This window comes from Prionailurus viverrinus, chromosome A2 (genome assembly GCF_022837055.1).
Source record: "Prionailurus viverrinus isolate Anna chromosome A2, UM_Priviv_1.0, whole genome shotgun sequence".
NCBI lineage: Eukaryota > Metazoa > Chordata > Mammalia > Carnivora > Felidae > Prionailurus > Prionailurus viverrinus.
The window spans coordinates 53,342,477-53,367,518 of NC_062562.1; the positions used below are offsets into that span (position 1 = coordinate 53,342,477).

Here is a 25,042-nt window from a genome sequence, read left to right on the forward strand (position 1 = left end):
ACAAAGAACAGCAAAGGTATCATAAAACTCCATGAAGTCAGAGTACAACTGGATGTGGGAGGGCGGAGAATGCAGATAACATACTGCCTTGTAGGTCACCGTAAGGACATTACCTTTTACTGACTGAAATGGGAAGCCACTGAAAGGTTCTGAACAGAGAAGACACACAGTCCGCCTTAGATATTAATGAAAGGAATACTCCGGTTGGTATATTGCAAATTAAATACACAGGCAGTAGGTACACAATCAGGGAGTTCAGAAGATGCCTGAGTTGAAGAATTGACTGTAAAGGAAGATAAAAATACTTCATTGAGTTGTTATGAAAATTGTCCATTGTCTGTAAAGCACTTAGCACTGTGCCTTGCACATAGTAAATGATACTGTTAATAGCTTCTGCCTTACACAAGGACACCTAGCATAGGAAATGAGAGAGAGTAGAAATTCAGCCCATGCTTCATTTGCTAAGCAATGTGCCTGGTACTCATATAACATCAGCCTAGAGAAAGGGAATTCTCCTAATTCACATGAAGGAGGCAGCCTGCTGTATGAGCTATGGACCTTTTGCATTTAGCAATGGTGCCTCGGAGCTAATTGTGGCCTTAAACCTTGTTCATACAAATGAACAACTGCAGTATCAATCCAAATCCTGTGCTACATTACTCTCCTTCCAATTTCATTTTAAATATTTGATCATTATTTCTCTAATGATACTCCATTGTGTTGGATGCAATTCTTAATTTTTTAAGTCACATGTTTTTTCAGACTTTAAAATCTTTGAAATCAGAACCCATCTTACAAACAATGGTGTGTCTTACTTGTCCTAACAGAGAATGTGAAATAAACATCATCAGATATATAGGTATTTTGCCTAACAACCTAAGTATGGAATTACTAAGTAAAAAAGAATTATGTGTGGGTGCTGCTGTCATATTTTTAACATTTTAAAACTGGACTTGAATGACTTCTTGTTTTTTAAGATAAGTTTATTTTCTGAAGTAATCAGCCACTATCTATTTTTCTCTGATCTTTTTTTTTTTTGGTGGGGGGAGGGGTTTAACCCAGAAAAGAAGGGTTGTGATGCTACTTCAATTTCTTAGAAGTGACAAAGGCTTCTAAAAGTTCAGAAAGGGTGGGGGCACTGGGTGGCTCAGTCGGTTAAGCGTCCGACTTCGGCTCAGGTCACGATCTCACCGTCCGTGGGTTCGAGCCCCGCGTCGGGCTCTGTGCTGACAGCTCAGAGCCTGGAGCCTGTTTCAGATTCTGTGTCTCCCTCTCTCTCTGACCCTCCCCCGTTCATGCTCTGTCTCTCTCTGTCTCAAAAATAAATAAACGTTAAAAAAAAAAAAAAAGTTCAGAAAGGGTAACGAAACATATTGATAAAAGGCAACACCAGCGGATGTTGTAAGAATTTCATACTAGGTCAGCTTTCCATCAGCAGGTTAAGTGCTGAGTGAGATTATTTCGTGTTTTTTTATACTCCCTCAAAGGGAGGTAGAACTCAAAAGCAGCCTAGACCCCAAAGAGCTCTCTGAAACCCGTCTAGCAAAAGGCCCAGGTCTTTATTCCCGGAAAAGGTAAAATGGAAGGTCTCTAGAGTGGAAGATTCCAGGTACAGGTGAAAGCATAGACACCATTCTGAAAACGAAGCTAACTAAATACAAAGACCAACAGCTTCTTCCATAGCTGGGCAACTAGGCTCAATGAACCTGACATGAGTTCCCCTAACTTACAATGAAGCTCAAAGTCAACAAGCCTAACCCACTGCACTCAAAGATTCCAATCAGTTGTTTAATCCTACCTGTTTAAAAATAAAAACAGACCACCAAGATTACCAGACATTTCAAGAAAGCCTCTAACATGGATAATAAAGACCAAAACACACAGGAAAAAAAAACCCATGACAGAATGACTTGAGCTTTCAGATTAAGTGGAGTTATCAGAAGAGAGCCCATCATATGCCTAGCCCATTAAATTTTACAATGGGAGACCAGAAGATTCTATAAACTTCTAGAGGAAAAAAAAAAAACAACAACAAAAAACGATAGGGAATAAGACTGGCTTCAAATTTCCCGATACTGGAAGACATAATGGAGCAAAGCCTTCTAAATTCTTAACAAAAATGATCTCTACCATAGAATAATTAGCAAAACTATCAACAAAGTTAAAGGAGTTATTTTCTGGTATTCATAATTACAAAATATTGACTCTTCATGATCCTTTTCTCAAGGAAATTGTTAGATGAATAAAAGCAGATCAACAAAGAGAAAGAGTTGAGATCTAGGAAACAGCCACCACACAGGAAAGCAGCAAAGAGAATCCCCACGAGGCCAGTGGAGGGAAATCCCTAGATAACAACCGTGCATCAGGGACAAGAATCCATAATTACGTGGCCCTGTCTGGAAGTTTGTACCTCTTAATCCTCTTCACCTATTTGGCCCATTCCCCCACTCCTCTCTCCTCAGGAAACCATCAGTTTGTTCTCTGTATCTATAAATCTATTTCTGTTTTGTTAATTTTTAGGTTTCACATGTAAGTAGCATAACACCCTCTAGGTCCATCCATATCATTACAAATGGCAAGATTTCATTACTTTCTATGGCTGAACAATATAATTTCCCGTGTTTGTGTGTGCGTGCACACACCCATACGACATCTGCTTTATCTATTCATCCACTGACGGATACTTAGGTTGCTTCCATACCCTGGCTACTGTGTAAATAATGCTTCAATGAACATAGGGGTACATATGTCTTTTCAAATTAGTGTTTTCATTTTCTTTGGATAAATACCCAGAAGTAGTATTGCTGGATCATTTGGTAGTTCTATCTCTATTTTTTTCTTAAGTATTTTCTTTAAGTTTATTTATTCATTTTCAGAGAGAGAATGAGCACGCACAAGTGGGGTAGGAGCAAAGAGAGGGAAAGAGTGAGTTCCAAGCAGGCTCCTCGCTGTCAGATGAAAGCCCAATGCAAAGCTCTGTCCCACAAACCATGAAATTATGACCTGAGCCAAAATCAAGAATTGGACACTTAACTGACTGAGCCACGCAGGCACCCTTATCTCTAAGAACCTCCATACTATTTTCCATAGTAGCTGCACCAATTTACAGTCTTGCCAACAATATATGAGGACTCCCTTTTGTCCACATCTTGACCCACAATTGTCAATTCATGTCTTTTTCATAATAGTCATTATCATGGCTGTGAGATGATAATCTCATTTTGGTTTTGATCTGCGTTTCTCTCATGATTAGTTATGCTGAGCATCTTGTCTAGCAAAAGCACTATGTCCTCCCTCCCTTCCTTCTTTTTTAAAGATTTTATTTTTAAGTAATCTCTACACCCAACGTGGGGCTCTAATTCAAGAGATCAAGAGTCAAATGCTCTACCAACTGAGCCAGCAGGCGCCCCGGCAATATATTCTTTAAATAAATGACCTTGTTGGGGCGCCTGGGTGGCTCAGTTGGTTAAGCAGCCAACTTCGGCCCAGGTCATGATCTCACGGTTCGTGAGTTCAAGCTCACATTGGGCTCTGTGCTGACAGCTCAGAGCCTGGAGCCTGCTTCAGATTCTGTGTCTTCCTCTCTCTCTGCCCCTCCCCTGCTCTCTATCAAAAATAAACATTAAAAAAAATTTAAATAAATGACCTTGTATTTTGCCATTACTTATCTATCAGGCTTTTAAGCAAGTCTATAAAATTCTAGCAATCAAATCTAGAGTTTTTCTTGCCTAATGCTCCTTCTGTCTTCCTCCTAAAGAGACTTTCATTCCAGTTATGGAATAAGTAAGACACAAGCTTAAAAGCCACAGTATAGGGAATATAGTTAATGGTATTATAACAGCACTATATGGTGACAGATTGCAGCTACACTTGCAGTGAGCATAACATAACATATAGTCATTATGTTGTACACCTGAAACTAAGTAACATTGTGTGTCAACAATACTTCAACAAAGAAAGAAGGAATATTTAAAGACAGATAGGAAGACTTCCATTATACTATACTTCCCAGGAGTTTCTTCTGTCTCCAACTGTATCTCTTCTATCTCCTTTGCTAGCTTCTATTCCTCCTGCCTCAACCATGGATGTACCACAAAGCTCTATTTCACTATACTTTCCAAAAGTTCCACAGCCTTTCTACTCTGAATTACTGCCTCCATTAGTGAAAAGTATGCTAGAAAATTCTATGTTGTCTCTCAAACCCATGCTCCTCTTTTGAGAACTTCCTTCCCCAAAGGAATTAAGTCCAGAGCAGCAATATTTATATGTTCATATTCATGATCCTGCCCCTCTAGGCCCCAATGCGACTGAACGCAACAAAGATCCAAGTTGGGGACCTGATATGAAATTGAGAGACTAGACAGAATGGTCCTTTGAACTGAGAACTTGTAAACTCAGGAGCTAAAAGATGAGAATGGTGGTCCATGTAGATCCAAAACAGTAAAAGAAGTTTGCTGGTAAGATGGTAACAGTCTCCCAACTTATCTACAGATTCAACACAATTCCTACCAGAATAGGCTTCTTGATTAAAATTGACAAGCTGACCTTAAAATTCATATGGAAACTCAAGGGATCCAGAATAGCCAAAACAATCTCAAAAAAGAACGAAGTTGAAGGACTCGCCTTCAATTTCAAAACTTATTACAAAGCTACCCTAATCACGACAGTGTGGTACTGGCATAGAATAAACACATAGATAAGTGGAACAGAACTGAGAAGGGTGCCAAATAATTCAATGCTTACGGCAACTGGATATCCATCTGCAGAAAAATAAAGGTGAACCCCTACTTCACTGCATATACAAAAATTAGCCCAATGGCTCAAGACCTAAATGTCAGAGCTAAAACTATAAAACACTTAAGAGAAAACACAAGAGAGGAAATACTAAACAAAACTAAAAGGCACCTGATGGAATGGGAGAGGATATTTGAAAATGACACATTGGGGCACCTAGGTGGCCCAGTCAGTTAAGTGTTGGACTTCGGCTCAGGTCATGATTTTGCAGTTTATGAGTTCAAGCCCTGCATTGGGCTCTGTGCTGACAGCTCAGAGCCCAGAGCCTGCTTCTGTGTGTGTTTGTCTCTCTCTGTCCTTCTCCCGCTTGTACTCTGTATCTCTCTCTCTCTCTCTCTCAAAAATAAATGAAATATTTTTAAAAAATTTTTTTAAAGAACATGACATTATCAGATAAAGGGTTAGTATCCAAATTCCATAAAGAACTTATCAAATTCAACACCCCAAAAAAACAAATAATCCCAAGAGAAATGGGCAAAAGACATAAACAGCCATTTCCAAAAGAAGACATACAGATGGCTAACAGATACATGAAAAGCTGCTCAACATAACCCATCATCAGGGAAATACAAATCAAACCACAATGAGATACCACCTCACACCTGTCAGAATGGCTAAAATGAACAACTCAGGAAACAACAGATGTTGGTGAGGATTCAGAGAAAGGGGGAACCCTCTCACACTGCTGGTGAGAATGCAAACTGGTGCAGCCACTCTGGACAACAGTATGGAGGTTCCTCAAAAAATTAAAAATAGAGCTACCCTATGACCCAGCAATTGCACTACTAGGTATTTATCCAAAAGGTACACAAATGATGATTTGAGAGGGCACATGCACCCCAATGTTCATTCATAACAGCACTATAATCAACAGCCAAATTATAGAAAGAGCCCAAATGTCCATCAACTGATGAATGGATAAAGAAGGTAGAGTATATATATACAATGGAATATTACTCAGCAGTTACAAAGAATGAAATCTTGCCATTTGCAACAACATGGAACTAGAATGTATCATGCTAAGTGAATTAGTCAGAAAGATAAATATCGTATTGTTTCACTCACATGTGGAATTTAAGAAAACAAAACACATGAACATAGGGAAAGGGAAGGAAAAATAAGATAAAAACAGAGGGAGGCAAACCATAAGAGACTCTTAAATACAGAGAAAAAACTGAGGGTTGTTGGAGGGGTGCTGGGTGGGGAGGATGGGCTAAACAGGTAGCGGGCATTAAGAAGGGCCCTTGCTGGGATGTGCACTGGGTGTTATATGTAAGTAATAAATCACTAAACTATACTCCTGAAACCATTATTATAATATATGTTAACTAACTTATATTTAAATAAATTTTTTTTAAAAAGAGAAAACACAGCAGTAAATCTTCTCATAAATCTTCTCATGATCTTGGATTTGGTAGTGGCTTCAGATCAACACCAAAAAGCACAAGCAACAAAAGAAAAAACATAAACTGGACTTCATCAAAATTAAAAACTTTCAGGGGCACCTGGGTGGTTCAGTTGGTTAAGCGTCCAACTCGGCTCAGGTCATGATCTCATTGTTAGTGAGCCTGAGTTCCACATCGGGCTCTGTGCTGACAGCTCAGAGCCTGGAGCCTGCTTGGATTCTGTGTCTCCCTCTCTCTCTGCCCCTCCCCCACTCACACTGTTTCTCTCTCTCAAAAATAAACATTAAAAAAATTAAAAACTTTCATGCTTCAAAAGACATCATAAAGAAAAATGAAAGACAACCCAAAGAACGGAAGAAAATATTTGCAAATAATATGTATGACAAGAGACTTGCATATACAATACAAATATTCTAGAGAATACAGAAGAATTCCTACAATTCAGTAAAAGACAACACAATGTAAAAAATAGGCAAAGGATCTGAATAGACATTTTTTCAAAGAAGATATAGAAATAGCCAGAAAGAACACAAAAAGCTGCTCAACATCACTAATCATTATGGAAATGCGAATCAAAACCACAAAATACCACTTCACACCTATTAGAATGGCTATTACCCAGAAAGACAAAAGAAAAGAAGCATTGGCAAGGATGTGGAAAAACTGGAGCCCTTGTGCACTGTTGGTAGGAATGTAAAATGGTGCAGTCATTATGGGAAACAGTATGGCAGTTCCTCAAAAACGAATTAAAAACAGAATTAATCTATGATACATCAAGTCCACTTATGGACAGAACTGTAAGAATAAAAAGCAGGGGCTCAAAAAATACATACACACCCATGTTCACAGCAGTATTCTTCTTTTTTTTATGTTTATTTATTTTTGAGACAGACAGAGCATGTGCTGGGGATGGGCAGAGAGAGATGGAGACACAGAATCTAAAGGAGGCTCCGACACAGGGCTCAAACTCATGAGCCATGAGAATGTGACCTGAGCCGAAGTTGGATGCTTAACCGACTGAGCCACCCAGGCGCCCTAGCTGCATTATTGTTAATAGCCAAAAGGTGGAAACAATTCAAGTGTTCACAGACCCATAAATAAATAAAACGTAGTACATCCAAACAATGGAATATTACTTAGTCGTAAAAAAAAAAAAAAAAAAAAGGAATGACGTAGGGGCACTTGGGTGGCTCAGTCAGGAGTCTGGCTCTTGGTCATGGCTCAGGTTGTGATCTCATGGTTTGTGGGATCAAGCCCCATATCAGGCTTACACTCACAGTGCAGAGCCTGCTTAGGATTCTCTCTCTCCCTCTCTCTCTGCCCCTCCCCTGCTCACTCTCTCTCAAAATAAATAATTAAAAACATAGCTAAAAAAAAAAAGGAATGAAGTACTGATACATCCTACAACATGGATGAACCTTGAGGACATTACGCTAAGTGAAATCAGTCAGTCATTAAAAAAGAGGGGCGCCTGAGTGGCTCAGTTAGTTAAGCATCCAACTTTGGCTCAGGTCATGATCTCACTGTTCGTGAGTTTGAGCCCCGCAACGGGCTCTGTGCTGACAGCTCAGAGCCTGGGGTCTGCTTCAGATTCTGTGTTTCCCTCTGCCCTTTCTCTGCCCCTCCCTTGCTTGCACTCTGGCTCTCTCTCGCTCTCTCTCTCAAAAATAAACACTAAAAAAAATTAAAAAACAAACAAATAAACAAAAAGCAAGTAATGGGGCCTCTGGATGGCTCAGTCAGTAGAACATGTGACTCTTGATCTCAGGGTCATGAGTTCAAGTCCCATGTTGGGTACAGAGCTTACTTGCTTACTTACTTACATACATAAATAGACAAATACTGTATGATTCCATTTATATTACTACCTAGAACAGTCAAATTCATAGAGAAAGAAAGTAGAATTATAGCTGTCAGGTGCAGCAGGGGGGAGGTGGTACTGGGAAATTCCATGAGTGCAGAGTTTCAGTCTGGGATGATGAAAAGTTCTGGAGATGAATGGTGGTGGATGGTTGCAACAGTGTGTATGTACTTAATGCCACTGAACTTTACACTTCAAAATGGTTAAGATAGTAAATTTATGTTATGTATACTTTACCACAATAGTTTTCTTTTTTAAATAGATTTTTACAGTTGCCTAAGTTTAGACAGTTGCCTAAATCTATTGTCGTTAAAAAAAAAAAAATGTTGATTATTACAGATCAGAAAACTATTAGCCATCGATACTAAATTTGGAGGCAATAAGGAAGCCCTGCACCTGCCTGGACTTTGTGGTTTCATCTTATAATTGAGGTGGGTAGGACTAGATAAGTCCTACTCTTAGCTTAGAGTCTTGGGACTCCTATGGACTCTAATTGTTAAATAAAAAGAGGTGTCCTCCCATTACTTTCAATATTTCCAAATAAAACCTAATAAAATTATTCTTTTCCCTTCCAAAAGCCTGCCCAGAGCAAAAAACATCAGGCTTCTCTCTTTCCTGCAGACTGGAATTACAGGCCTTCAGGCTGCACTTGTAGGTTATTAGAACCTTAGAACTCTAGAACGTTCAGAGCAATATTATTACAAATAGCCAAATGCCCCATCAACTGATGAATGGACACCCAAACAATGGAATATTACTTAGTCATAGAAAGGAATAAAGCACTGATACATGCGTCAACATGGATGATGAAATAAACGAGTCACAAAAATCCATATTACAGGATTCCATTCATATAAAAGTAGGTAAGCCCACAGACATATAAAGTAGATTAGTAATGTCCAGGGCTGGGAGATGCAGAGGTTTGGAGGGTTGTAGTTAAGGTGTTTCTCTATGGGGGTGATGAAAATGTTCTGAATTTGACAATGGTGATGGTTGCACAACTCTGTTAATACACCCTAAAAAACACTGAATTATATACTTTCAGTGGGTAAATTGTATGGTATGTGGATTATATCTTAATAAAACTTTTATTTAACAAACAAAAGGGCATGTCTGCAATAATTCAGTAGGGGCCATATGGATTTCTGAACTTTCTACTTCCTAACCACTCTCTCATACATCCCGCCAATTTTTCTTGCTCCAAATCTCAGTATCCACCCACAAAATTCACTGTATTTAATCTAGTTTGAAAAGGATTTTAAGTTCCTTGAATCTAAGGGTTCTAAGAAAAAACATTTCTATCCCTAAGAAGTAAAGGTACAAAGAGTAGCACTCAAAAAATATTTGCTAAATAAATGAACAAAAAGGCAGCAAAAATTTGATTGCTTACAACAACCTGGGAACCAAACTAAGTATTTTCTATCAATTACTTAAGGAGAAGAACAGTTAGTGGGAAGAGGAAAGGCACTGGGTTTGAAATCTAAATTCATTACTTACAGGTGTGTCTAAACCTGAGCAACTTCTGTTTAAACTATCTGGGTCTGAGGTTCATCAGTTATGAAATTAAAATAATAATAGGACAAACATTACCGAAGTACAGTGAAGAATGAGTAACATAATGTATGTAAAGTACCTAACTTAATTTCTTTTTTTTTTTTTAAATTTTTTTTTCAACGTTTTTTAGTTATTTTGGGGACAGAGAGAGACAGAGCATGAACGGGGGAGGGGCAGAGAGAGAGGGAGACACAGAATCTGAAACAGGCTCCAGGCTCTGAGCCATCAGCCCAGAGCCTGACGCGGGGCTCGAACTCACGGACCGCGAGATCGTGACCTGGCTGAAGTCGGACGCCCAACTGACTGCGCCACCCAGGCGCCCCAATTTCTAATACATAAAAAGCATTCTGAAAGTGAGCAAAAATTGTTCAGGTGGGAAGCTGAACTTATCCAGTTTTGTGGGTGGGTAGTAGTAGATTCTGTTCACTAGCAAGCTTAAAAACTAGAGCATCATAGAGACGCCTGGGTGAGTCAGTTGGTTGAGTGCCCAGCTCTTGGTTTCGGCTCAGGTCATGATCTTACAGTTTTGTGAATTCAAGCCCCATCATCAAGCTCTGTGCTGGTAGTGCAGGGGAGCTTGGGATTCTCCCCCTCTCTCTGCCCCTCCCCCACTCACGTTTTTTTCTCTTTCTCTCTCAAAATAAATAAACTTAAAAAAAAAAAAAACTAGAGGGGTGCCTGGGTGGCTCAGTCGGTTAATTAGACATTGCCTCGGGTTATGATCTCATGGTTCACGAATTCAAGCCCCACACTGGGCTCTATGCTGACAGCTCAGAGCCTGGAGCTTGCTTCAGATTCTGTGTCTCCCTCTCTCTCTGACCCTCTCCCGTTCATGCTCTGCTTCTCTTTCTCTCTCTCTCTCTCTCTCTCTCTCTCTCTCTCTCTCTCTCTCTCTCTCTGTCTCTCAAAAATAAAATAAAAACATTTTTAAAAATTAAAAAAAAAAAAACTATAGACTCATTTAGTGGCAGGAATGGAGGTTAACTTGAGACCTTCAACTTCTGAGAGCTTTAGTGAATGCAGGAACTCCCAGAAATTGAATGCAGAATCTTGTGCATGTGCACATTTACATCTCTCTGGGAAGCATACTCAGCTTCTATCGACATTTAAAAGCAGTGCATGATCCATAAGGTTTTGAGTATCACCAAGATAAGAGTCAGCAGCAATTAGAAACCCTCTGACCAACTCTTCCTTTGCTCATTTCTGACTTGCTGTTTTATATACCAGTAACATATTTTAACAGTTCAAGTATATTTACCCACTATACCTTTATGGAGACTAACAAATGAGGTGAGGGATACATACCTACATATTATTTAACTGCAGTAAAACTATATACCCTACTATAAGGTAGAAATATTACAATAAAGAGATACAAATAAGATGCAACAGCACATTCTAAAACAAAGAAAATTGAAACAATGGTGGGGGGAACTTATGTCAAGAAAAAAGACATTTAACCATAGGACTTGCCTCCTCTAAACTGTAAGATCCCTGAGGGCAGGAACCAACCTTCAGCTCCTTCACCTTGCATGGGGTCTGGCACAGAGTAGGTGCCCAAACATAAACTGAATAAATGAATGGATGAGCAGCTCAAAGAGTACTTGCTGACAAATTTAATTCACCTGGTACCATGCTCTTTGAACTCATTTTCTTAAGTATAGGCTCCTAGACCATATTTGAAATGAAGTATATATAGGTGGTTTAGGGGTAAGCTGGGTGCTATAATTTAAAGTTTTGAGGGGCACCTGGGTGGCTCAGTCAGTTAAGCATAAGACTCAGGTCATGATCTCCTGGTTGGTGGGTTCCAGCTCTGCACTGGGCTCTGTGCTGACAGCCCCTCCCCTGCTCACTCTGTCTCTCTCTCTCTCAAAAATAAATAAACATTAAAAAAAAATTTTTTAATAAATAAATTAAAGTTTTTGAGGTTGCAGGGTGCCTGGGTAATTCAGTTAGGCACCTGACACTTGATTTTGGCTCAGGTCATGGTCTTCTGGTTTGTGAGAGCAAGCCTGCGCTGATAGCATAGAGCCGGCTTAGGGTTGTCTCTCCCTCCTCTCTGCCCCCCCCCCCCCCCCACCCCTGTTAACACACTCTCACTCTCAAAATAAATAAATCAACATATAAAAATAAATAAAAATTTGAGGCTGCAAGTTAACAGAAAACCCAACTCAAACTGCATAAATAAAAATAATTTACTGGGTCATTTAACTAACAAGACCAAAGACAGAATGGCTTCAGGAGAGCTCAGTCCAAAGATTCAATGGTATCACTAAAGATCTGGTTTCTTCTGTTTTCTCCTCTGCCTTCCTTGGCGTTTTGTTCTAAGGCTGGCAATCCCCCACCCCAGGTTATAAATATCAGTGACTACAAGCAGACTCTGAGGAAGATGTTCTTTGTTTCAATTAAGGATAAAATCTAAAAAAAGTTACATAATTTGCCTTGCTTGAGTTAGGTCTGCAACCTAGACCATAAATAAGTCACTACCTTTTGGGACCTCAAGTTACCACCTCTGCAGAATATGGAGTTGGATGAGAAGACCTATACTGATCTTTCTAGAAGATAAACAACATTTCTCAAGGAAGTTCTTTGGAATAAGGAACCCCCAAACAGGACTTCACATCTCACTGACCTTCAGTGAGTCACTGTGAACAAATCATTACAAATGGCTAATTGCTTTAAGCTAATCAAACTCCCTGAAAGCTAAGGATGGTGTCAATGTCATTAAAACTGAATGTATAATAGGGAATAAGGATTGACAGTTCCTCAGAGAAAAATATAAGATACAGTTACCAAGGGTAACTACTGGTGGTAACCATGGGTACCGTAACATGGGTACAGGTAACATGGGTAACAGGTGTCTACTTCTATAGTTTACAGGTGGCAATTATCAAAATCAAGGGATTAAAGGAGAAAACTTGGAAAAATAACCTTAAATTGGCCCACTGAGCATACTCTTAAATGGTACAATCAAAATTCAGACAACACGTTTAACTTCAAGCTTCTCAAACATTGCCATTGTTCATATAACACTGGCCCGTGACAAATCAAGCAAGCAACATACGTCTTCTTACAGCCTTGTGGCTCTGTTCTCTAGCAAGTATCAGGGGACAATCCCTGGAAGACTACAGCCCCATAAGCAGGTAGGGGACATGATACCAAAAGCTTTCTTACTCAGTTGCTTCTCTGGAACACATCTGCCACTAGGACCAGGGAAATAAAATTTCCAAAACGTGAAATATGAGACCTAATAGAAAAGAAATAAAGAAAAACAAAACCTAGCATCTTTTAGGCAACTATCATGAATTAGGCCATCAGCATATATACAGGTGTTTCTCTACTATTTTATTTAATCCACATAACTCTGAGGAAGATGTTTTTTGTTTCAATTAAGGATAAAATAGTTAAAAAGTAACATAATTTGCCTTGCCTGAGTTTAAATCTAAGCTCTGCAACCTAGATCATAAATAAGTCACTACCTGTTTAGACCTCAAGTTATCTCCTCTGCAAAATATGGAGTTGGATGAGATGACCTATACTGAACTTTCTAGCTTTAACATCTTATGATTCTAGTCATGATAACGTAACATATATTAAATTTTCTAATAAAGAACATGCTTCCCTAGCTTTCCAAATATACTACCCTTGCCCATCCTTTTCAAGTGTATTCTGCCCCTATCATTCTTCTCTTTGCTCAGCTTTATGGTTTTCATAATAGTTCACACCATCTAACAGAATATTTTGAAATTATATTAGTTATCTGCCCAATGATGATCCTCTGCCTCCCAACTACATCCCCTTTAAAAGTGTCTGGCATACAGTAGGTCCTTAAGGCATTTCCTGAATAACAAATGCTGGCAACTGGATCCAATGAAGGCTGAGTTCTAACAGAAATCATCAGTGCAGTCATTTATGAATCACACCATGCTGAGGGGCTACACTCTGGGACTAAAACACTGACAAATTGTGGAATTCTACAACTGTAGAATATGCAGAGTACAACTGTTGAGTGGCAGTCAGCTCAAGTCATATAATAATTCATCATAAGATTCCAAACAGACCAAAACCAGCTGTTAATACCTAATTGAAGTCATTATGGAATTCTACTATGCTGGAGTTATTTCCAAAATTTGATTTACTAGTGTTGTTTGGCATTTCCCTTCACAGTTGTTTTATTTTAAGAATAAAACCAAGCACCATTCTTGTTCACCTGCTGTCACACTGAACTGTAAACATTTTCCACCTACACACATATCCAATTTGTCCTAAATATACACTGCTGAAAATAAAAAGTGGTTTTAAACCACAGTGCCCCTACTAAAGAAATGTAGAAATATGTTTTTAAACATGCATAAGATCACGTAGAATGCAAAAGAATGTCTAGAAAGAGAAGGATTTCAGATGTGAGAGTGGGAAGAGTTCAGCTTAAAGAAAATATAATAATCTCCAAATATACTGTGTACATGTCCCAAAACAAGAATGCTTTCTTAAAATCTTTTTTTAAATATTTATTTATTTTGAGAGAGTGAGCATGAGCAGGGAAGGGGCAGAGAGAGAGGGAGAGAATCACAAGCAGGCTCCATGCTGTCACCCCCAACAGGGCTTGAACCCACGAACCCTGAGATCATGACCTGAGCTGATATCAAGAGTTGGATGCTTGGGGCACCTGGGTGGCTCAGTCGGTTAAGCATCCAACTTTGGCTTAGGTCATGATCTCACGGTTCGTGGGTTCGAGCACCGCATCAAGCTCTGTGCTAACAGCTCAGAGCCTGGAGCCTGCTTTGGATTCTGTGTCTCCCTCTCTCTCTGCCCCTCCCCTGCTCATTCTCTCATTCTCCCTCTCTCTCTGTCAAAAATAAATAAACATTAAAACAAACAAACAAACAAGAGTTGGATGCTTAACTGACTCAGCCACGCAGGTGCCCCAAGAATACTTTCTTAAGCATAACCATACAATGCCAATTATGGTTTACAGTCTTGGATATTAATTTCAAATGTTCTTCATATACATAAGTTGTCAACCACAAAACCAACAAAACATTCAGTAAAATTAAGAAGAAAAAACAAACAACATTTTGTTACTGTTTCCAGCAATTTCCAGAATGTCCAAAAACTAAAATTTGGGGAAGCTGCTACATTTTCACATCATGCTTGCAAATGATTCTAAAATTGGATAGTAGTCACTACTTTCTCTGTATTTGCTATGGTTCAAATACCACAGGCTATAATGAAGCCCTATGAATAATTCTCCATTTTAGTAAAAGGATAAAACCAATTTCTCAGAGAATAAAACAAGGGACTGTTGAATGTCAACACTTTATAGGCCAGAGCTTATTATTTCTATGGCTCAACATAAATTTCTCAAACTCCTTCTTGATTAAAAACCACAGAAATGTTAAGAAAAACTCAACTTACATAGTAAATTCATATGTTTTTAAATCAGGAATATAATCCTTAGGGTTTCCATGAAACACACACCAGTACAGCCAATGAATTCTCTGCTCTATGCCAAGCAGAAACCTCTGAAAAGATCAGAAGCGACGGGCACCTGGGTGGCTCAGTCAGCTAAGTGTCTGACTTTGGCTCAGGTCATGATCTCATGGTTCATGAGTTCAAGCCCTGCATCAGGCTGTCAGCACAGAGTTAGCTTTAGGGCCCCCTCTGTCTCCCTCTCTATCTGCCCCTCCTCTGCTTGAGTGTGTGCACTCTCTCTCTCTTTCTCTCTCTCTCAAACAAAAACAAAAACAAAAACCAGAAGTGAGAAGCCAGTGATTTTCATCTGCTTACACTTTCAAGAAATAAGATTAACTTTTTAAACATCTAAACGTTGGTAAGGCAAGGTATAAATTCTCCCCATAACATTGCACTTCTGTCCTAAGGCAACATATCAAATGGCTATGAAGAGCATTGTACCTACCATTCAACACCTGCCTTCTTCAGCAGAGAACTCACATTATGTTGGCAAATGCAAAAAGCTGTACTATTATTTCCAGAGGCTGCAGAGTTCTGAGAACTGTTTCCACAATCCTCATGCCCCAATCTATACAAAGTACTCACAGTTGAGAAACCGGTTACACTGAGTATGTAAAGTATGAGTATGTGTTAAGGATCAAAGAGGGTAGCAAATATAGGGGCCATACTATGTTTGTGAAAAATTTTAAAGAAATCAAATTATTTCCTAGTACAATTCCTAATAAGCTGTTGAGAAATGATCTTAGAAAAAACACTTGTATAAATTTATTCTAATGCTCATAATCCAGAAGAACACCAGGTTATGATAAAGGCATTTTAAACTAAACACATTCATTTCAGCATTCTCACTCTGTGGCCTAGCTCTGGAAATATTTCAGTGAATTGCTGCATTCAGAGGCATTTCTAAAAATGAATAAATCATGCCAAATTAACAAAACATAAGTTTGTGAGAGAGAGCAGGCACATGTAGGGGAGGGGCTGAAAAAGAGGGAGAGAGAATCTTAAACAGGCTCCACGCCCAGTACAGAGTTCCACAGAGCTCCACTCAGGCCGGGACTAGATCTCACAACCATGAGATCATGCCCTGAGCTGAAATCAAGAGTCAGACACTTAACCAACTGAGCCACCCAGACACCCCAATAAAATACAAGTTAGAAAACAAAATCAACTTTTTTTAAAGCCCTAGGAGGGTTTTGTTGTTTTTGGTTTTTGAGTTTAGCAGATGATTCAAAGACCATGTTTAAAGTACAAGTAGCTTGAGGACAAGTCAAATCTGGAAAGTCTACAAATGTAACTACCAGTACTTAGTGTATAATTTTAAGGGATCTAAGTCCTCTGCTTCAAGGTCCATCTCCCACCTTAAAGCCTAATTTGAGGCATAAATGTTTGTCTGGAAATGCTACTCGACCAAATTCTAGAGATACACTAGGACACTCACTGAACACTTCTCATTTTATCACAGTTCATTTCCTGAAAGATAGGGTTTGATTCCTTTGAACCCTGGTAAGAAAAACAAATTAGGGGTACCTGGGTGGCTCAGTTGGTTAAGCGTCCAACTTTAACTCAGGTTATGATCTCGTGGTTCAAGAGTTTGAGTCCTGCATCAGGCTTTGTGCTTGACAGCTCAGAGCCTGGAACCTGGTTCAGATTCTGTGTCCCTCTCTTTCTCTCTGCTTCTCCCCCGCTCACGCTGGGTCGCTCTCTTTCAAAAATAAATGAACATTAAAAAAATTAAAAAGAAAAAAAGAAAGAAAGAATAAAGAAAGAAAGAAAGAAAGAAAGAAAGACCAATTATAACAATCCTGATCAAACCAGGTAGCTTTTCAGGAGTTCAGCATACAAGAATCAAAAAGTCCTAATACCTTATGTCTAAAAGAGTCAAGAAGCAGTGGGAGAACTTGGACTCAAGGCTGACTTTGTTTCACCCTCTCCCTACATCAGCCAAGCCAATGTGCCAAATAAATCTTAACTATTTATTGCCTCTCTGAGGAGGAAAACACACACACACACACACACACACCCCAAAAATGTAAATACTTCAATCACGTTTTAAATTTTCTTCAAAAATGTCTCAACAAATCAGAAGTTATAATTAGACACTCAAAAAAACCTCATTTGAGTTTTTCTTCAAATACTATCTTATATTTCACTTGAAAATATTAAAGTGGTAAGGCAAAAATACCTAAGGTAGCCAGCACTCTGGCGTTAAATACGGCTTTAAGAACTTCTTAAAAATCTATCTAAAACCTAGTTTCTTTTTTTCTTTTTTAAGTAGGCCTCACACCCAGCACAGAGCCTAATACAGAGCTTGAAGTCACGACCCTGAGATCATGATCTGAGCTGAGATCAAGAGTCAGACACTTAACAGACTGAGTCTCCCAGGCACCCCTAAAACTTAAGTTTCTGAGAATGCAGCAATGCATTCTGTACAGCTGAAACTGATTTCAGAAAGTATATTTCAATCAAGAGAACTTATAATTTTACAAGCTTCACAATTTATTCAGCTCTCCTCTTCATTACCTCACAGCCTTGTTAGAATCAGGCTAAAGCAGGTAATATTCCTATCTCTTCCTTAGATGAAGAAAATGTGAAATTCAAAAGACTTAGTCTCAATTTAAAATAAGCAAAACAAACAAAAAATTAAAATTCTCAGACTGTAAATTACAGCTCTATTATAACTGATTCAAAAAATAAAAAATATAAGGGGCGCGTGGGTGGCTCAGTCAGTTGAGCGTTCAACTTTGGGTCAGGTCATGATCTCATGGTTCATGAGTTCGAGCCCCGCATTGGGCTCTGTGCTGACAGCTCAGAGCCTGGAGCTTGCTTCAGATTCTGTGTCTCCCTCTCTCTCTGTCCCACCCCTGCTCACGCTCTCTTTCTCTCTCAAAAATAAATAAACATTTAAAAAAAAATTAAAAAAAATATTTAATGCTATTGCTATTATACTACTTTGAAATAAATATTGTTTATAAGTAATGCTTCATACCTGTATGTGGAGGACAGAAAAATACATACCATGTCTTATATATCGCAAGCAATTTATTCTTCATATTTAAAAGATTTTTACTTCACTTCTAAATAATTAACAGTTTCATTTAAATTCATTACCTTAGACCAGTTTTGTTTCTACTGCTTTTTCTAACTTGCCCTTTCTTTCTATCCTTTAAATGTTATAGAATATAACATGTATCAGAAATATATAATCTGTTATCCAGAAAGCTAACTCTTACAATCTGCAACAAATGGATAAGGATTTAAGACAAATACAGTGAAGACTCGATAAATTCCTTTTAAGTCATTCTTTTTTACCTTCATTCCAAAAACGTTCTCTCCAGAGTTAGTAATAAATGCAGGTTGGATAAAATCTCAACGTGGGGTGCCTCGGTGGCTCAGTCAGTTAGGCTTCTTACTTCGGCTCAGGTCATGATCTCACGGTTCGTGAGTTCGAGCCCTGACGCAAGCTCTGGAGCCCGGAGCCTGCCTTGGATTCTGTTGTCTCCCGTGCTCTCTGCCCCTCCCCCACTCGCAGTCTGTCTCTCGTAAAAATAAACATTAAAAAAATATTTTTTATAAATCTCCATGTAAATAGAAGACTGAACTATAAACCATGACTCACTAATTCTGAATATTAGTCAATATGAAAGAATTCCTATACATCAAAATAATCTGGGCACAACTCTAGAGCTAAAATTCTGTTGTAATTTTATCTAGCTGCCTTGAGTTTCTCCCTGTTTTGAAAAGAGTGAGTAAGAAGAACTGGTGCAAGAGCTTTGAAAGTCTGCATCTGGGGGTGCCTGGGTGGCTCAGTCGGTCAAGGGTCCGTCAAGGGTCCGACTTTGGCTCAGGTCACGATCTCGCAGTTCATGAGTTTGAGCCCCGCATTGGGCTCTGTACTGACAGCTCAGAGTCTGGAGCCTGCTTCAGATTCTGTGTCTCCCTCTCTCTGACCTCCCCCACTCATGTTCTGTCTCTCTCTCTCTCTCTCAAAAATAAACGTTTAAAAAAAAATAAAAATAAAAAAATAAAAGTCTGCATCTGGCATTAGTGACCTGATTACACTAGTGTGCCTATATTTTTTTAAGGTGCCTATATTTTTAAAAATTTTTTTTCAATGATTTTTGAGAGAGACTCAGAGCGTGAGTGGGGGAGGGGCAGACACAGGGAGACAGAATCAGAAGCAGCTCAGAGCTCAACAAAGGGGCTCAAACTCAGAGTCATGAGTTCATGACCTGAGCCAAAGTCAGACACTTAGCCAACTGAGCCACTCAGGTGCCTCTAAGGTGCCTGTATTTTTAAATAGCCTTTTACTTACTGACATCTAAAGTTAAGATTTACTTATATTTCTTTCTCCTCTACTTGGCATGTTTTATAACATGTAAAGGTTAAATAATATATGGGAAGCACATAGTGTTAGCCTGAGACAAAAATGTTACCTATTACCACTTGGTATACAAGCAATGGTGGTTCTATTGATTGCAATAATCAGAAACTATTCTAATAGTCCCCAAACCTCCAGCCTAGGTTTTTCTGAGTTCAAAGCCTAAAGCTCTTAACCACTAAGTTACTGTGTTCAAAATTAAGCACTAGGTTCCAAAGTACAGATCAACTGTGAAAGACCTTGTTTATCTTTCACATTACTTAGAATAACATTAGCTATACACGATCTTATTCATTTGCTCTTTGCAAAGTGTCTACATATTCCCAGAGATCCTCTGCAGAACCTGCATGGGGCAATTCTGAATGCTTTACCCATTAGTCTATAACTTGGACTTATGCATGATATCAACACACCGCTAAATTACCTACAATTAACCAATGTAACTTTTTGGAAAATGCCTCTCTGCTTGGACTTATCATTTCCTCAAAAAGTTTATTTTTATTTTGCCAAGATAGGAGAAATTAGATTTAATATCAAAGATAAGAGGGGTATCTGGGTGGCTCAGTTGCTTAAGCGCCCAACTCTTGATTTTGGCTCAGGTCATGATCTCACGGTTCATGGGATTGAGCCCCGTGTTGCGGAGCGCGGAGCCTACTTAGGATTCTCTCTCTCTCTCTCTCTCTCTCTCTCTCTCTCTCTCTGCCCCTCCCATGCTCATGCACATGCTCACACTGTCAAAAATACATAAACTTAAAAAAATTAATATCAAAGAGAAAATATGCCAAATACCATGTACAACTTATAGTGACTTGATACTTAAGGAAAATAGGTAATATCCTAACTCACTGCTCTTTAAGTAAAATACAGATAAAAGCTGTAGTAGCATTATATGGTACAGAGTTGTTTTTTTTTTTTAACATTTATTCATTTTTGAGAGAGAGAAAGAGAGAGAGAGAGGGAGGGAGGGAGGGAGGGAGGGAGGGAGGGGCAGAGAGAGGGCGACACAGAATCTGAAGCAGGCTCCAGGCTCTAGGCTGTCACCACAGAGCCCGACGTAGGGCTCAAACTCATGGACCCTGAGATCATGACCTGAGCTTAAGTCAGACGTTTAACTGAGCCACCCAGGTGCCCCGGTACACAGTTTTAAGTGTATGTCAGTTTTCATTTTAACCAGTAAACTAATTAAGTATTTTAATATTTAAGTATCTTTCTGATAAATCAGAAAATTAGAAAATAAACTGTGAATATAAAGTAGGACAAATGGTAACAATGAAATTAAGTAGTTCATAATTATTAATGACTAACAGCCATTCTGATCACAATACAATTCCAAAGATGTTTCTCTACTGAATTTTAATTAATTGTATAATGAAGCTTTAAAGTAACAAAAGCCAACACAATCATTTTAGATATCCTTCTACTATGCTCATTTTTCAATATCATCTATCATATAAAATTCCAAGCATAAGAATTGGCAAAATCTGAGGAGCCTGGGTGGCTCAGTCGGTTAAGCATCCAACTCCCAGTTTGGGCTGTGGTCATGATCTCACTATTTCATGAGTTCAAGCCCCACAACATGCTCTGTGCTGGCAGTATGGAGCCTGGTTGGGATTCTCCCTCTCTCCCTGCCCCTTCTCCACTCACGCTGTCTCACTCTCAAAATAAATAAACTTAAAAAAAATTGGCAAAATTACCACAGAAAACTTTCCAAAGACAGAAGTCCCTCCATTAAATGATAAATGTTTAAGATAAAACATTAGGTGAGTACCCCTAATCACCCCAAGCTTTAAAGGCTTCAGTGTAGGCTCACAATCCTCACCCAAAGCACTTGCATAAACTGGGTCCACTTTACACATAAGTGATAAGGATATTTCCTGGAAGTTTATGAAACACTGATTAGTGGGGCGCCTGGGTGGCTCAGTCGGTTGGGCAGCCGACTTCGGCTCAGGTCATGATCTCGCGGTCCGTGAGTTCGAGCCCTGCGTCGGGCTCTGTGCTGACTGCTCAGAGCCTGGAGCCTGTTTCAGATTCTGTGTCTCCCTCTCTCTGACCTTCCCCCATTCATGCTTTGTCTCTCTCTGTCTCAAAAATAAATAAATGTTAAAAAAAAAAAATTAAAAAAAAAAAGAAACACTGATTAGTGGTGAAATAAAACATATTTTAGAAAGAAGAATCTTAAACTAAATCCCTAAATCAAATATTGAAGAAAAGTTTTCACATATAAAGTAATAACAAAATGATTCATTACCACCTTACAGGAAAAAAGAATACAGGCAATAAGTATTTCTATTAGGTCAACAAAAGTTTAGGAAAGAAAACTCTTCAAAGAGGATATACCTGAGGGTTCTATGAAAAATGAGTACTTGGACAGGCAAATTAGTTTAAGTCTTGGATCCCTGCCCTTAAATAATTTCATAATTTAGTTTAAAAAGTAATACGGGGGGGGGGGGGGGGAGGCACCTGGGTGGCTCAGTCGGTTAAGCATCCAACTCTTGATCTTGGCTCAGGTCATGATCTCAGTTTGTGAGTTCAAGACCCGTATTGGGCTCTGCGCAGACAGTGCAGAGCCTGCTTGGGATTCTCCCTCTCTCTTTCACTCTGCCCCTCCCCTACTCTGTCTCTCAAAATAAAGAAATAAACTTAAAAGTAAAAAAGTAATAGATTAGGAGGGGTTAATAATAGAAGGAAATAAAACTACTATGGATCATAAAGAAAAGTATAAAGTGGATTGCATTCCCAGAATTCTAACACAAACACTAAGTGTGCAGCATACCTAGAGGTTAAATTCTAGGGTGAAGATAGGGTGTAGGATGGAGTCAAAATTACCCTAGAAAATCCCTCTAATCTTTGCCTAAGTAGATGGCCTGTATTTAGGGTATTTACTCCATCTCTCTGCACCTTCCTCTTTAAAATAAAGATCATAATTTACTACATCATCAGGTTGTTAGGAAGATTAAATGAATTAAGGCCAACTTTTAAAAGAACATGGCAGGTAGTAGTCAGTCAGCAAAGGTAAGCTATTATCTACAGGGACCATTTAAAAAACAAAAGATCTTTAAACAAAAGAATCCCACTTAACTGTGCCATAGTCAAACTATAAGGCTTGTGAGAATTGAGAATAACAAAAGAATAGATTCACTTTTTTCAAATACAATCAAAATCTCACAAGAACATATACTATGAGTACCGGTGGCTGAAACTGCCTGCACTATTAAAAATCTTTTTTGGCGGCAGAGCGAAAACATAATTGAATACTCATATTTTAATGTGCTTATAATGCAACTTCACTATTCACTTCTCCTTTAAGCTCATTCCTTTCTTCTGTCCAGCTTCGATCCACCTGAGACATTTGGTGATCAATTTTTCAAAATTTTTCCAAACTTCCTTTAGTAAGTGTTTTGTTTTTTTTTTCTTTTTTTTTTTTTTTTAATTCAATTGGTCACATAATCCTGGAAAAAATCATTCTCACACATAAAATGTTTCTGACAGACATGCTCAAATACTTAAGAAATCAAATGTCATCTCATCCAAGCTAGGAAATAATATGTCTAGTTTGGAAAAGTCTTAGGTTACAGTTTTCCAACCAGTCCAAAAGGGCACTCTGATGCACTGCAAGGTGGTGTGTGTGTCAATATTTTGAGTTTCCTCACTCCTCTTTCTCAATTTCTGACCACAAATTGGCAACTTCATCAGATGACTGGGCAGCATAAAGGCACATGAGGAAATGTGACACTCTACCCTTCTAGAAGTTAGCAAGCAGGAGCTGCCCAAGTTTATAAAAGATTGTAATTTTTAAAAGGTAATCAGTTTAAAAACAGAAGTTAAAAATTAGCTAGTTCAAAACAATATGTTAAAGCAATCAGCTCCACAGTAAAGGACCTCTGAGAACAACTTCATTTTTAAGTCTTGACACAAATTAGTTTTTCATTTAAAGTCACTTTGAACTCTTTTTTAGCCAAAGTTTTACTTTTCATCTCCAAACCTGTCAGTTTCTTTATTGAGGCAGCAACTGCTAATTTTAAAATGAACAGACCCTTGGGGCGCCTGGGTGGCTCAGTGGGTTAAGTGTCTCACTTCAGCTCGGGTCATGATCTTGCAGTTCAGGAGTTTGAGCTCTGCATCAGGCTCTGTGCTGACAGCTCAGAACCTGGAGACTGCTGCAGTTTCTGTGTCTCCTCTCTCTCTCTCTGCTCCTCCTCTGCTCATGCATGTTCTGTCTCTCTCTTCCAAAAATAAACATTAAAAAAAATTTTTAATTTTTAAAATGAACAGACCCATTTACAAAGTATACCATTAACACAAGTACCAAAATATACCTCACACAAATGAAATACGGCCTATGATCATTCGGATGGCCAGGTAATAAAGATGGACACGTAGTCAAAGAGGAAGGAAGGGAAACAAAAACCACCCAGATTCCTCACTCTGCTGAGTTAATGCCTGGAAATGACTTTACCTTGTACCACCAAATTTCTTCTCCTTTTTTTTTTTTTAAACTGTAAACTCTGCCCAATGTGGGGCTTGAATTCACCACCCCAATATCAAGAGTCATGTGCTCTACCGAGCCAGCTAGGGATCACTAATTTCTATTCCACATAAAAGGCATGAATTTTAGTGACAAATCTTGCATAATCAGCAATTAAAAAATAGCATCTGCCTTCCTCAAGAATAAAGACATGATATATAAAATAAGTAAATCCACTATTCTGCACATTAGCACAGGCAGACACTGGAATTTACCCTTGACATAGGAGGTATTCCTTCATGTTTACAACTTGTCAGAACAATTTCAGGAAGTAACCATCTGATTCTCCTATAATTCCTTCCAGAGTCAATGGCTCTCACATAGAAAAGATTTCCTTAGTCTTTCACTCTACCCTCAAAGGTACACACCTTGCTTGCTTTAAGAACTTGGAGGAACCAAAAAAGAAAAAAAAAAAAAAAAAAAGAACTTGTAAGAATTATAGCTAAGGCACCTGTAAAATCGACAGTAACTTTTTTTCTTCAGGAAATATATATTTTTAGTTTATTCCTTTGGGGGGGCGTGGGGGCAGAGAGGGAGCGAGAGAGAGAATCCCAAGCAAGCTCCGCACTGTCAGCACAAGCCTAATGCAGGGCTCAATTTCACAAACTGTAAGATCATGACCTGAGCCCAAGTCGAAAGCTGAGCCACCCAGGTGCCTGAAATACTTTTCAGAAAATATTCTTTTTAACGTTTTTAATGTCCATTTATTTCTGAGAGAGAGGAAGAGACAGAGTGTGAGCAGACGAAGGTCAGAGAGAGAGGGAAACAGAATCCAAAGCAGGCTTCAGGCTCTGAGCTATCCTCAAGAGCCTGACATGGGGCTTGAACTCACAAACCGTGAGATCATGACTTGAGCCAAAGTTGGACACTTAACCGACTGAGCCACTCAGGCACCCCTCTGAAAGTATTTTAAATCAATTTTTCAAAAATAATTTTCTTGGGGCACCTGGGTGGCTCAGTCGGTTAAGCATCCGACTTCAGCTAAGGTCATGATCTCGCAGTCTTTGAGTTCAAGCCCCACGTCCGGCCCTGTGCTGACAGCTTGGAGCCTG

At 38.9% G+C, this 25,042-nt stretch overlaps 1 protein-coding gene across 1 annotated transcript in view; it reads right to left on the reverse strand.

Annotated features, from left to right (window-relative positions):
* RAF1 (Raf-1 proto-oncogene, serine/threonine kinase) overlaps positions 1-25,042 on the reverse strand; it is an 83,923-nt gene that overhangs the window by 47,754 nt on the left and 11,127 nt on the right. The window lies entirely within an intron of this gene.